The sequence below is a fragment of the Durio zibethinus genome, chromosome 11, assembly GCF_047325235.1.
Source record: "Durio zibethinus cultivar Kanyao isolate XHJ-2024 chromosome 11, ASM4732523v1, whole genome shotgun sequence".
Classification (NCBI taxonomy): Eukaryota; Viridiplantae; Streptophyta; class Magnoliopsida; order Malvales; family Malvaceae; genus Durio; species Durio zibethinus.
In genome coordinates this window covers 26,715,476-26,727,137 of record NC_143172.1, presented here as the reverse complement: position 1 = coordinate 26,727,137, position 11,662 = coordinate 26,715,476, and positions in this window count along the sequence as shown.

The following is an 11,662-nucleotide window of genomic DNA, read 5'->3' as shown; positions in this document are numbered from 1 at the left end:
TAAATATTCACTGAATCATGTATATGTACTGTTCAAATGTCGAAGCAAACATAATGCATGTAATACAGATAAATGTCATAAAATTATAGTAATATGGTTCTCAAGACCCCACCATCTCATATTTTTTAAGTTTCATCAACTGATCTCTATTATTTTCATCACTTGACCACCATTCACAGGCTTCTCAACAGTAACTTTTTAAAATAAATTATATCAGGTTTCTCAGCACTAGCCGTTTCAGAATGAATTTCGTCTATTGATTCTCATCATTTGATCACAATACACAAGTTATGTCGATCAATCTATCACCATATTCATCTCTTGATCACATTATTTTTTTAGATCTTATTGAGCAATCCATCACCATGTTCAACATTTAGCCATCCCATGTGTCATTTTTCAAGTTTCTATCATCTTTGCATCATTCTTACCTTCGATCATTCTGGATTTCTTTTTAAAGGAATGCAAGAATCTTTTAAGCACATATTCATTCATTTATTATCATTTCAAATCATGGCAATCATACATTTCCTTGATTCATTCTAGGGATGTGAAAATAAAAAAACACAAGGTGTACTAAGAAAAAAAAATCAATGATTAGTGAGTCTTGGTACAACAGTAAATAGAAGAAAAAAACAAGTTGGATGTATGTCATTGAGATAAATGAATATTCAGACAATTTTGAACATAAATTCAAGATGCTGTTTCGAAAACTTATTCCATTGACTGTCGAAATCATTTTGAGTTAATCAAACTTTACCCCAACTTTGGGAGATTTTCATATGTTTTTTATCTTCTCTATATTTGAATTGTTCAAGCTCAAAGATTTGTCTACCTAAATCGCCTTTTCGAGTTTTCAATTTGAGTCTTCTTTTTTTTTTTTCATTTTCATTTCTTTTTTATTATTTTTTCTCTTTTTTTCTTTCATTTTTTATTTTCTTTCATTTTTTTTCTTTTTTTTTTATCTATTTTATCTTTTTTTTATGTTTTATTTTTTTTTTCTCTCATATTTGACCCATTGTTGATAGCTCTCACACATTAATCTCTAGAGCAATATAGCATGATTCCATTATTTCATTATTCCATCATGAGCATGCCTTAGACCAATATATGATTGTTTAATTCGAGCACTTACAATTTGATTTAAATGACTTTTAAAGGTTATAACATAGGCTATGGTGAGAGGTCATGAAAGAAATAGATAAAATAGGCTCAAAATATATGTTTAAAGGATTTAAAACCAAAGGATCATCACTTGATGTAGCTTAGCAGTTTGCCCCACTTTACATTATTTCACTACTTTTCTTTTTATCATCTCATTCCTTACAAAAAAATTATCATTGCTTTGCCCTACTTATTCATGGCATTCATTTTTTTTCTTTCTTTTTACTTTTTTTTAGACCTTTTGTGATCTTTGGGTAGAGTTTTTTTAAGAAAAAAAATTATAACAGGCTCAAAGGGATAACAATGAATGATTTTTCGAATGGTAAAAAAAAGATGATCATTTTTCATCTCAAATGTGAATGCTTTCTTTGAACATCATCTATTAAAAAAAAATAAGCTCATGAATCTTTATAAGAGATTACACTTCTTCAAGTCATATTAATTTCATATTTGTTAGTAGCTGGTTTCTTTTATTCAAATAATCTTTCTAAATCAATGTGAATGAGTTCTCAAAATTAAATCTCAAAATTATTATTATCATTATCTAAACATTCATCGTTTGGAATTCAAGAATGGGAACGAAAAGTTATGAAAGGTGACAAAGCATGGAATGGTAGTTGAATGAAAAAAAAATGTAATCAAATGCATTAATTTACCTTTTATTGAAATGATAACAAGTGAAATCATACTGCAAAAAAGAATTCCTAACATTACTATGAAAAAAATCTTAAAATGACAAGCAACTTCCAATAGCCTTAACAACATTTTTAAAATTATGCCCTTGTGCAATTAGACGAAGAATTTTTATTGACATCTTGCCCCCTTGATTCATCAAAGCTCACTAAGCCTTTCTAAATAAAACTTTACACTTTGAATTTAAAAGTAGGGTAGGTTTCAATATAATGACCTATGTTTCCATTGTGATAATCATACTTTGCACTAGCATCATACCACTTTAGATAGGGTGACTTCAATAGTTCTAGAATAACTGGAGAAATTAAGTTGTTCTTGACGAGTTCTGCGAATAACTCAATATAGGTTATAAGGATATAGTCAATTTATGTTTTTTTTTTGTTATCTCGAGATCTTCTTAAATTACTTGCTTGGTTGTTAGGCTTTGAAGCTGATGTAGTGATATGACTAGAATCATATGCAATATTTGAAAGGTTGATTGGTAAGTTGTTGAGTAAGCTGGTTGTGGATATGTTTGATATGGGTAAGGTGAGATATTGTTCCTAGCATGATAGAATAGGGGATAACCTTGTGGTGGATAGGATTAATATCCCTTGAATTGTCTACTAAAGCTCATGGCTTGAGCTTTAGTTTCTTTTTTTTCGAGCACTTTCTTCGTTTCTCCTCTTTTCAACATATCATTTTTAATGACATTTTTAATAATTTCATCAGAAATTACCATGTCGATGAAATTTTTTGTGATATTTTCTATTATCTTTTCATAATAGGGAGATTTCATAGTACTGATGAACAATATTGTTGTCTTTTTCCCAGTTAGATGAAGTTACACCTGAAAAGCGATATCCCTCAATCTCTGGGCATACTCTTTAAATGATTCAATCATTTTTTTCATATTCTGTAAAGAAAGGTAATCTGGGGCCAAGTCTATAATATATCGGTACTAATTAATGAAAGCATGTGCCATATACTCCAAGAACGAATATGAATCTTATCCAGCTGGACATATCATCTAGCAACAGAGCCCGTAAGATTATCTTAAAATACATGTATTAATAGCTTCTCATTATTACATGGGCAGCCATTTTTTTATAGTACATGGTAATGTGAGTTTTCGAACACTTTATACTATCATACTTTTCAAACTTTGACACTTTAAATTTTGAAAGAATTACCACATCTGAGCCTAAACAAAGTCCAACAGCATCTACTGAATCATAATCCAATACCTTTTACGGCTCATAACCTTTTCTCTAATAGGTTCATCTTCTGTTCAGCTTTGAGGCTTCAAAAATTTCCTTCTCCTTACGTTTCAGCTTCTTTTTTTCTTTTAAATCATCCAAATTAGAGACTAGTATTGGTTCTACTACCTTTTTAATAAAGACAAGATTTACATAATTTTGATACTGCTTCAGATTTGAAGTTGATGGTATTCTAAAGTATATGTACCTTACAAAATAGGTAAACTATTATGGTGGTGGACCTCGTACGAGTTGGGCTTGATGTGACCCAAAACCAGGAGGATACAGTGGGTCATCCTCTTCTTGTGAAGGATGGTCTTGTTGGTTGGTATTTTCCTCTACACTCTTTCTCTTATTTAACTTGTTCAAAGCCTTCAAATCTTATTCAACTCCCCTTCTAGCTTCTCTTGAGCTTTCTCTATCCTTTCAAGAAGATTAAAATTTTTTTATTCCATTTATCTGGCTCAAGCTCTTGTATTGTATTGGTGAATGAGGTTGTTTGATAGAGCTATCCTTAAACTTTTAGCACCATAATTATGATTAAAAATGTTATGCTATGCTTTATGTATGATATGTTGATGCATGAATGGGATGTGGATCTTCATAGATGAAATGATAATGATACAAATGATAATGTTAAAACATGATCATAAAAATGATGTATAGTATGAAATGATGCAGATGCATAATGTTACATATGATAATAAAAATGATGCACAAAGTCAGACAATCAAAATAGTTAGACAACACAACTTGTTTCTTCTTGTGTCTTAGTTTCGGGGTATATTTATCATTGGATAGAAAGGGCTCTATCTTAGGGTTTGCCTCTTAAGTATACACTATATGCTAGGTTAGGCGATTTTGATCACTAAAGGTTCTCAAATTGTTTTTTACATTATCATTCATCACAGACTAGTAAGGCAATCTAAACCTCACCTATCACAGGCTATAATGAAAAAGATTTAATTTGAGTTAGAGTATTTCGCTAGTCAATGCAGAGGCATTAAAACCTCACAAAAGCATAGGTACTTTCTCCCTCCTAGAGGTATGAAACTCATATATAAAGCTCATGTTATACATATGCATATGAATGACAGTTTACAACATAAATAAATAAAATAAATGAAAAAAAAATCTTTACAAAGAATTCAATTTTATTAAGCTTTTCTAAATAACACAAATTTATTTGCTGGCTTGACTCTCGGTTGTCCCCAGTGGAGTCGTCAAACTGTCATAATGTCTAGATCTGAGGATCTATCACTAAACATTGACTTTAAGAAGTCGTCATCAATTTTTTTTTATTTAGGTGCGATTGGCCACCTAACTGAATCTATCCCTTTTAAAGAGGACTCATAAGTTCGACTTAGGTATCTCTAAAAGGTAAATTCAATGTTTGTAAAACCAGAACTAGATTCGAGAGTACGATTATGTGTAAGAAAAGTTATAGCACCCTCACAACGTCCATTGAAAGATGGTACCAGCTCGATTTGGTATTATCCATTAAACCTTAAAGATTTTACCAAGTAATTAATTATTAAAAATTATACTTAATTGACTCTAATACTTTTGATAGAAAATTAAAAAAAAAATTTCACTTCAAGAGTATACAAGAAAACTATTATTTCACTTGTAGAAGCTCCATCGTCGGATTATTTAACATTTAAAATTTTTCAAAATGAATTTGACTTTTGATATAGTTTTTTTTTGTTTTATAAGAAAAAAAACACATGCTTTTATGCAAGAAAAATTGATGCTTTCAACTTTTCTTTAAAGTATTTTTAGAAATTTTTATTTTCAAAGAAAATTGATACTTTCTACTTTTTCTAAAAAATATTTTTTAGAAATTTTTATTTTCAAGAAAAATTGATACTTTCAACTTTTTCTCAAAAAATATTTTTAAAAAAATTTTATTTTCAAGAAAAATTGATACTTTCAATTTTTTTTTTAAAAATATTTTTTAGAAATTTTACTTTCAAGAAAAATTAATACTTTCAACTTTTCCTTAACAATATTTTTTTCTTAAAATTTTATTTTCAAGAAAAATTGATATTTTCAACTTTCTCTTAAAAATATTTTTTTAAAATTTAATTTTCAAGAAAAATTGATACTTTCAACTTTTCCTTAAAACTATTTTTTTAAAATTTAATTTTTAAGAAAAATTGATACTTTTAACTTTTCCTTAAAAATATGTTTTTAAAATTTTTATTTTTTTATTTTCAAAGAAAATTGATACTTTCAACTTTCCCTTAAAAATATATATTTTTTGAAATTTTATTTTTTAAAAAATTATTGAAAAATAAAGAAAAATAATTTCAATTTAATCAATAAATAAATAGACAATAATAATAATAATAATAATAATAAATAAAATATAAAAAAACCTTAACGTAACTTGGCTTAACAGCTAAAATGGCTCGATTTGAGACATAAGAAGAGGCTGAAAAGTGTGGCTTGGGTTGCACGGTTCGACTCAACAATAGCGTCTGAGAAGCGGGTTGAAACGCGGGTCAGCTCTCGGGTCGGGTCGTCTAAATGAAAACGCGCGGATCTTAAGAAATCACTTAACTCCAAAACGATATCGTTTCAGGGCCTTATAAAAGGCCAAATTCCTTCTTTCTACTTCAGATCTCTCCTTCTCATTCTCTCACTTTCCTTTCTTATCTCTTTCCTCTCTCTAGAAATCGGATGAACTCCTGTTGAATTTTTACCGAATTTTGAAAAATATCATCAGAATCTAGGGTTTTCACCGAAAGTTGACCTAAAAGTTCAATCGATGCTAGAATTTGAGCCGAATTATGGGAAACATGCTGAAAAATTCAATCAGCTCTGGAAAACTTGCCGAAAAATTCCACCGACGTCGAAAATTTTGGTCGAAATTTGAAAATTTTTCAAAAATTTTTCAAAAAATGTTTGTTTCTCTTTAACAAAACTCCAAAATTTTTCTTCTCTCTACTTGCTGTGTTTTTTATCTATCTGTTCTCTTTTTTACTTATGATTTTTTGCTTTCTTCTTTTTGTTTTTGATTTTCTCTCTCTCTCTCCCCCCTTTTTATGTTGTTGTGATCCCATATTTATAATAAAAAATCTAAAGAATTTTCCTTTAACCTTGACTCCCATTCAGCATTGATCTTGTAGAGATTGGGTCCGTTTACAATTCCACAAATTTCATTCACGGTAGAACATTATCCTCTTTTTTTTTTAAATGATTATTATTGTCACCTAAAAAAACTAATGATAAATCCTAGAAATAAAAAAATCGAAGATAAATAAGAACAAATGAATAATTAGCCTAAATAAATAAATAAATAAAACCAAATAATAATAATAATAATAATAATAAATAATAAATAAATAAATAAATAATCAATTGGACTTGATAACCTGGGTCCTATTAAACTAAGTCCAATTAATTTGAACTTAAGTTCAGACCATGTTGGACTAAACCCAATAAGTTTGAGCCTGAACTAATTAGAGTGTCTATAAATACAAACATCATTAATTGCTAGTTATGCATGAATTTCATTAATTTTCATTTTACAAAGAAAGTTGTAGTTTAAAAATAAAGAAATGAATTATAGGAATTGAAATTTAAACTTTATATTCGTCGGATCACACGAGTGACTGAGTGAACTAATTAGACTTAATCTCGGATTTAAGATTCTATTAATTGTTATATATTTACAGTACATTCATAAATGCCAGCAGGGTGGAAAATTTCTTATGCTTTTTAACAACCAGACAGGCTGTAAGATTGATGAGGGAACATAGTTCTGACCGATAATTGTGTTGACCATTGACTATAAGGTTTGAAATGGGACTCAGTTTTGATGCTTAATTAATCTCTCCTAATTTGTAGCAATATTTTTCTCAGTTGATATAAACAAGGGAAGATAATTTGCAATGCAATATGCTATAGAGTTTGATGGGAAGGTTACAATTTCGTCAGATTGTGGCAGTAGTACGTAGTTGATTTTCCTTTTTCCTTTTCAAGTATTACCTTATGCCGTAGATATACGTAGGACGCATAGGCCTCTTCAATGCTATATTATATAGTCGAATCCGTAGTCATTTTGTGGACACATATATATATACAAAATGACTACGACAGTGGCCGGTACCATCTATCACATGTTAAGTTGAAGTCTCATTTGACAAAATAATGCAGTTCATGTATAGCAATGTAATCATAGAGTTTGTATTTATTATATATAGTCAATGAATCAAGTAATAATATTTTATAAAAAAAAAATAAAAATATATTTAAAATCACTTTTTTAAGGGATGTCATGTATAGCATTTACATTTATAGTGCATGAAATGTAAATGCTCTATGGAAATAAAGATGTATATGTGCTTACCTATATATAGCAACCTCCGTACTCGTGCAATTCATATTATATTGAACAAAAATATCACAAAATTCATATGGACTGCCTAGTCCACTCGATAAATCTGTAAAACGAAAGTATGGTGGTTAGGTTCAATGTTTTCATTGTATTCTCTTCCTATTGCATAAGAAAAATTATGTGAATTGGAAGGAATATATATTTATATCTTTCACACACATAAATTAAGGTAAGCTGTGAAGTCAAATAATGTGCATGTACAAATAATATATCTTGGATTTAACTTAATTAAAGGCATTATTAAAGATAGTTTTTGATGCCTAAAATACCAAACAATGTAACAAATAATAAGTTCAAAACATGAGCTACATATAATTTTTTTTTAACACATAAGCTATATCATGTTTTAATTGGTGTTAATTTGTTATTGCCAGCCTGTACATTTATTTATTTATTTGTTTTTAGGATTTACATTCGATACATTGTCAGTATATAAATTTTATGCACTATCAATAAATAAGATAATATCATCTCATTAATGAAATGAATCAGATAATACTACTTTATTAATAAGTAAATTTTTAATAATTTTTATACATTTATTTTAATGGTTGATATTTGTATAGGATATATACATTGACAATGTATCAAATATAAAATTTTATTTTTATATTGGTATTTGCTAAAAGGGTGCAATATGATCACTGCAAAAAATACGGATTTTTAATTTTTAATTTTAATTATGAAAATTTAAATTATGATATTTGCAAATATAAACCCCGTCGGATAACAAAATAAAAAAGCATTGCAAAGTGTAGAACCTGAGTGATCAGTGATACTTTTCAATCCACAGGACATAAATTTACTCAAAGCTGAAAAACCCTGAAACTGAAATGATCCCTTACCAAACAAAAAACCGTTGCTCAAGACCTACATTAAATTAATTCTGTTATGATGCTTTAATTTTCTGCAGCTGCTTTCTCTTTTAACCCTCTTTCTTTTCCATTTTTCCTTTCCATGGTGTAAACTGAAAGTTTTTGATTGGTACAACGTATCCAGGCACTAAATATCAAATTAAATTTGATAATTTATATATTTATATTATATAAAATATTAATAATTCGTATATTTATATAATTTTTTATAAAAATTATATGTTAAGACATGAAATATCACTCTATTCTATTTTATATTATCAGAAGAGAAAAGAAATTCTCCTTTAAATTTCTTTATTTTTCATAAACACTCCATCGTATCATTTACATCCCCCCAGCATATATATGAGTGTAAATTAATCTTTGGAATATTGCAAAAAAGAAATGGGTAAGGACAGATTTGATATGGCTTGGTTGCAACTGGCAACAAAAATTTTTCACGTTTATTTCAGTCCATGCATTAATTCTTTAGGCACGCATGTTAGTTAAACAGGTAAAGAAACCTGTGGTACTTAGAGCATTCAGGGCTCTTAAATGTTCTGAAAAAGGGGTTTTGCTAAGGTGCTTTGTATTTGATACAGAAACTGACCACTCCCAAGCTTCAATTTTGTCAGCATTAGGATCTGAATTTGAGGTGATAGCTTGACTGTAATGGTATCGGTACGTCCTACTTCATTTTTTTTACACTGAAATGATTGATCCTAGTTAAGTTGCTTTTGCAGTTTGGGGTGCAGAAACATTTAACAGCTTCACCTCTTTGTAAGTAAAAAAAGGGTTTTGATCTCGACAAAGCTATCTGCCAGTGATAACCCCAGGAGTAGAGAACTGTTCCATTCCCCTTCTTCCGTATTTTTATCTTGCTTTTTCATGTCATTGTTATAAGTGTTAAGATTTCAATTTTAACATTACTTTTTAAAGATTAATTGCATAAATCAACTAAAATAAATTTCAAATTTTAATGAACTAAACTTTTGATTAAATGATTTGAGTTCTTATTTAACTGAATTCTTCAGCCATCCAATCAGAAAATGCATGCCATAAACATGGGCTTCGAATTTCTTGAGTAATTGTACTACAATCTATCCGGAAAACATTCAAGCATGTATAATTGCATGCAGCTAGCTAGTGGGTCGGTGCCTAAAAAAGAAGGGATCGATAAGCTAATCACCTTTATCTCGTCCATTTGTCTTCTTTCCAGTTTTCAGGTGCTTTTATATGTATGATCCAGCATGGGATGAATGCAAATTGTACAAAAAAAAAAAACATTCTTATCCATATTTTTTCTTTTTCTTTATTATCTTCATGATGACAAATTCGTGCATGCATGCCAATTTACAGCTAGCGCCTACCTATCCTTTTTGCTCGCTGGTATTAAACCTCAATTTAAAACCGAATAAAATGGGAAAATATAAATATTTTTATTTGAGATTGTCAGAATCTGAATACTAATTACTTAATTAAAGATGAATAGTTAATTTAATTTATTACCTCCAATAGAATAGTAAACTTTAAATCTTAGCTCTAAAATATTGTCAAAGTTTGAATCAAATTGGTAAAGTTATTGTTATTTAAACTTTTAACTTGACCGTACAAGTATATATACAATTAAGCTATATAAATGGCAATGTAAAATGTAAATTTTTTATGTACTATATGTTATTAACATGGTAATTTAAAATATAACACACTAATATGTTACGAATGTGATAAAAAAAGAAAACACAAATGTTACATAATTTAAAATTTTAATAATAATTATATATATTTAATAAAATAAAAATATATATTTCATATTTTCGTATTTACTTAAATTGTTAGATGCTATTTTCATATAAAACACAATATAAATATATAAATTTTAATATTTTATACGACACAAATACATGAATTACTACATCTTTATATTAAGATATTTCATTCTATGTCCTACTAACGAATAATAATTCATTTTATTAAAGCCGCAAACATTTATTAATAAAGATGCTAAAAATTTCTCTTGGATAGCAAATCATGAACTTTTCTCTGCTAAAATTTGACACATTCATGATGTGGGAGAAAAAATATATTTTTTTTAAAAAATTATGATTTAAAAGAAATAATATATGGATAAAAAGGTAGGTCGTTTTTTAAAGTAAAAAGGTGAATATTTTTTATAAAATGGGTAGTTTTTTTTAATTTAAATAAAAAGATACATATATATATTTTTTATTTATTAAAATAATTTTATTTATTTATTGTCAGTTTTTCAGTTGAGTTGATGTCAATGGACTGGTGACACCAATTCAATAAAAAAAATGTTATAATAATATAGATATAAAATTACAATAAATTAAATAAACAACTCATACAAAATACGCAATGTATAGTAATTTCTGTCTCATTTTCTTTATCTTTTTTTTAAATGTCTTAAAATTATGTCTATTTTTTTTAATATTTATAACTCTTATTTTTTATATTTTAAAATTATTTTTTATTTTTTGATATTAAAAATTATAAAATTTTAATTATAAAAATTAAATATTAAATATATTAAAATTAAAAAAATTTTAATTTAATAAAAATTAATATATAATAAAATTTTGAGACGAAAAAAAATTTTTTAATAAAAGAATGGGCCGGAGATGATTTCATGCCCTCCGGGAGTTTTGTTTTTTTTGGGCTTATTCTACGAACTTAGAAAAACCAATTAGGGTCAGGATAAGGCTGAAGGTGGCAATTAAGGGGCAAGGAAGGTTAGATTTAGATCCTTTGATTTGCTCAATCAATCCTGGCCATCCATCTGTCCTATTCCACCGAAAATGACTGGTTTTGTCTGACAGTATAGCTTTTAAGTTAACAACCTGGCTTTACAGTTGTACCCAGAAATTGAAATCACAGTTCCAACTTATATTTCAAACATCATTTTCAACTTGTCAACAAAAAAGAAAGCCTCAATCCAAACCACCCATTTTTAATTTTATTTTAGCTTGACATTGTTGATTTCTCAACAGGATAAACATTAAATTTCTGTGAAAAAAAAAAAAGTGTCATGTCATGGACTATGATTATACAGCAGAAAGTATAGGGATAGCATGTCTGAAATTCTGAATCACTGACATGTTAACCTAAAATACATAAATTACTACTACTGCAAATCACAAGAAAAAGAATAAAAAAACAAAATCTTTGTTGGTTATACTTTCGTGGTATATAATATAAACCAGGTTTTACTATCCTGAATGATGAACCTGGAGGTTTTACAACTTAAAAGATGTAATCATGGTATATAATAGAGAGGAAATTTCATT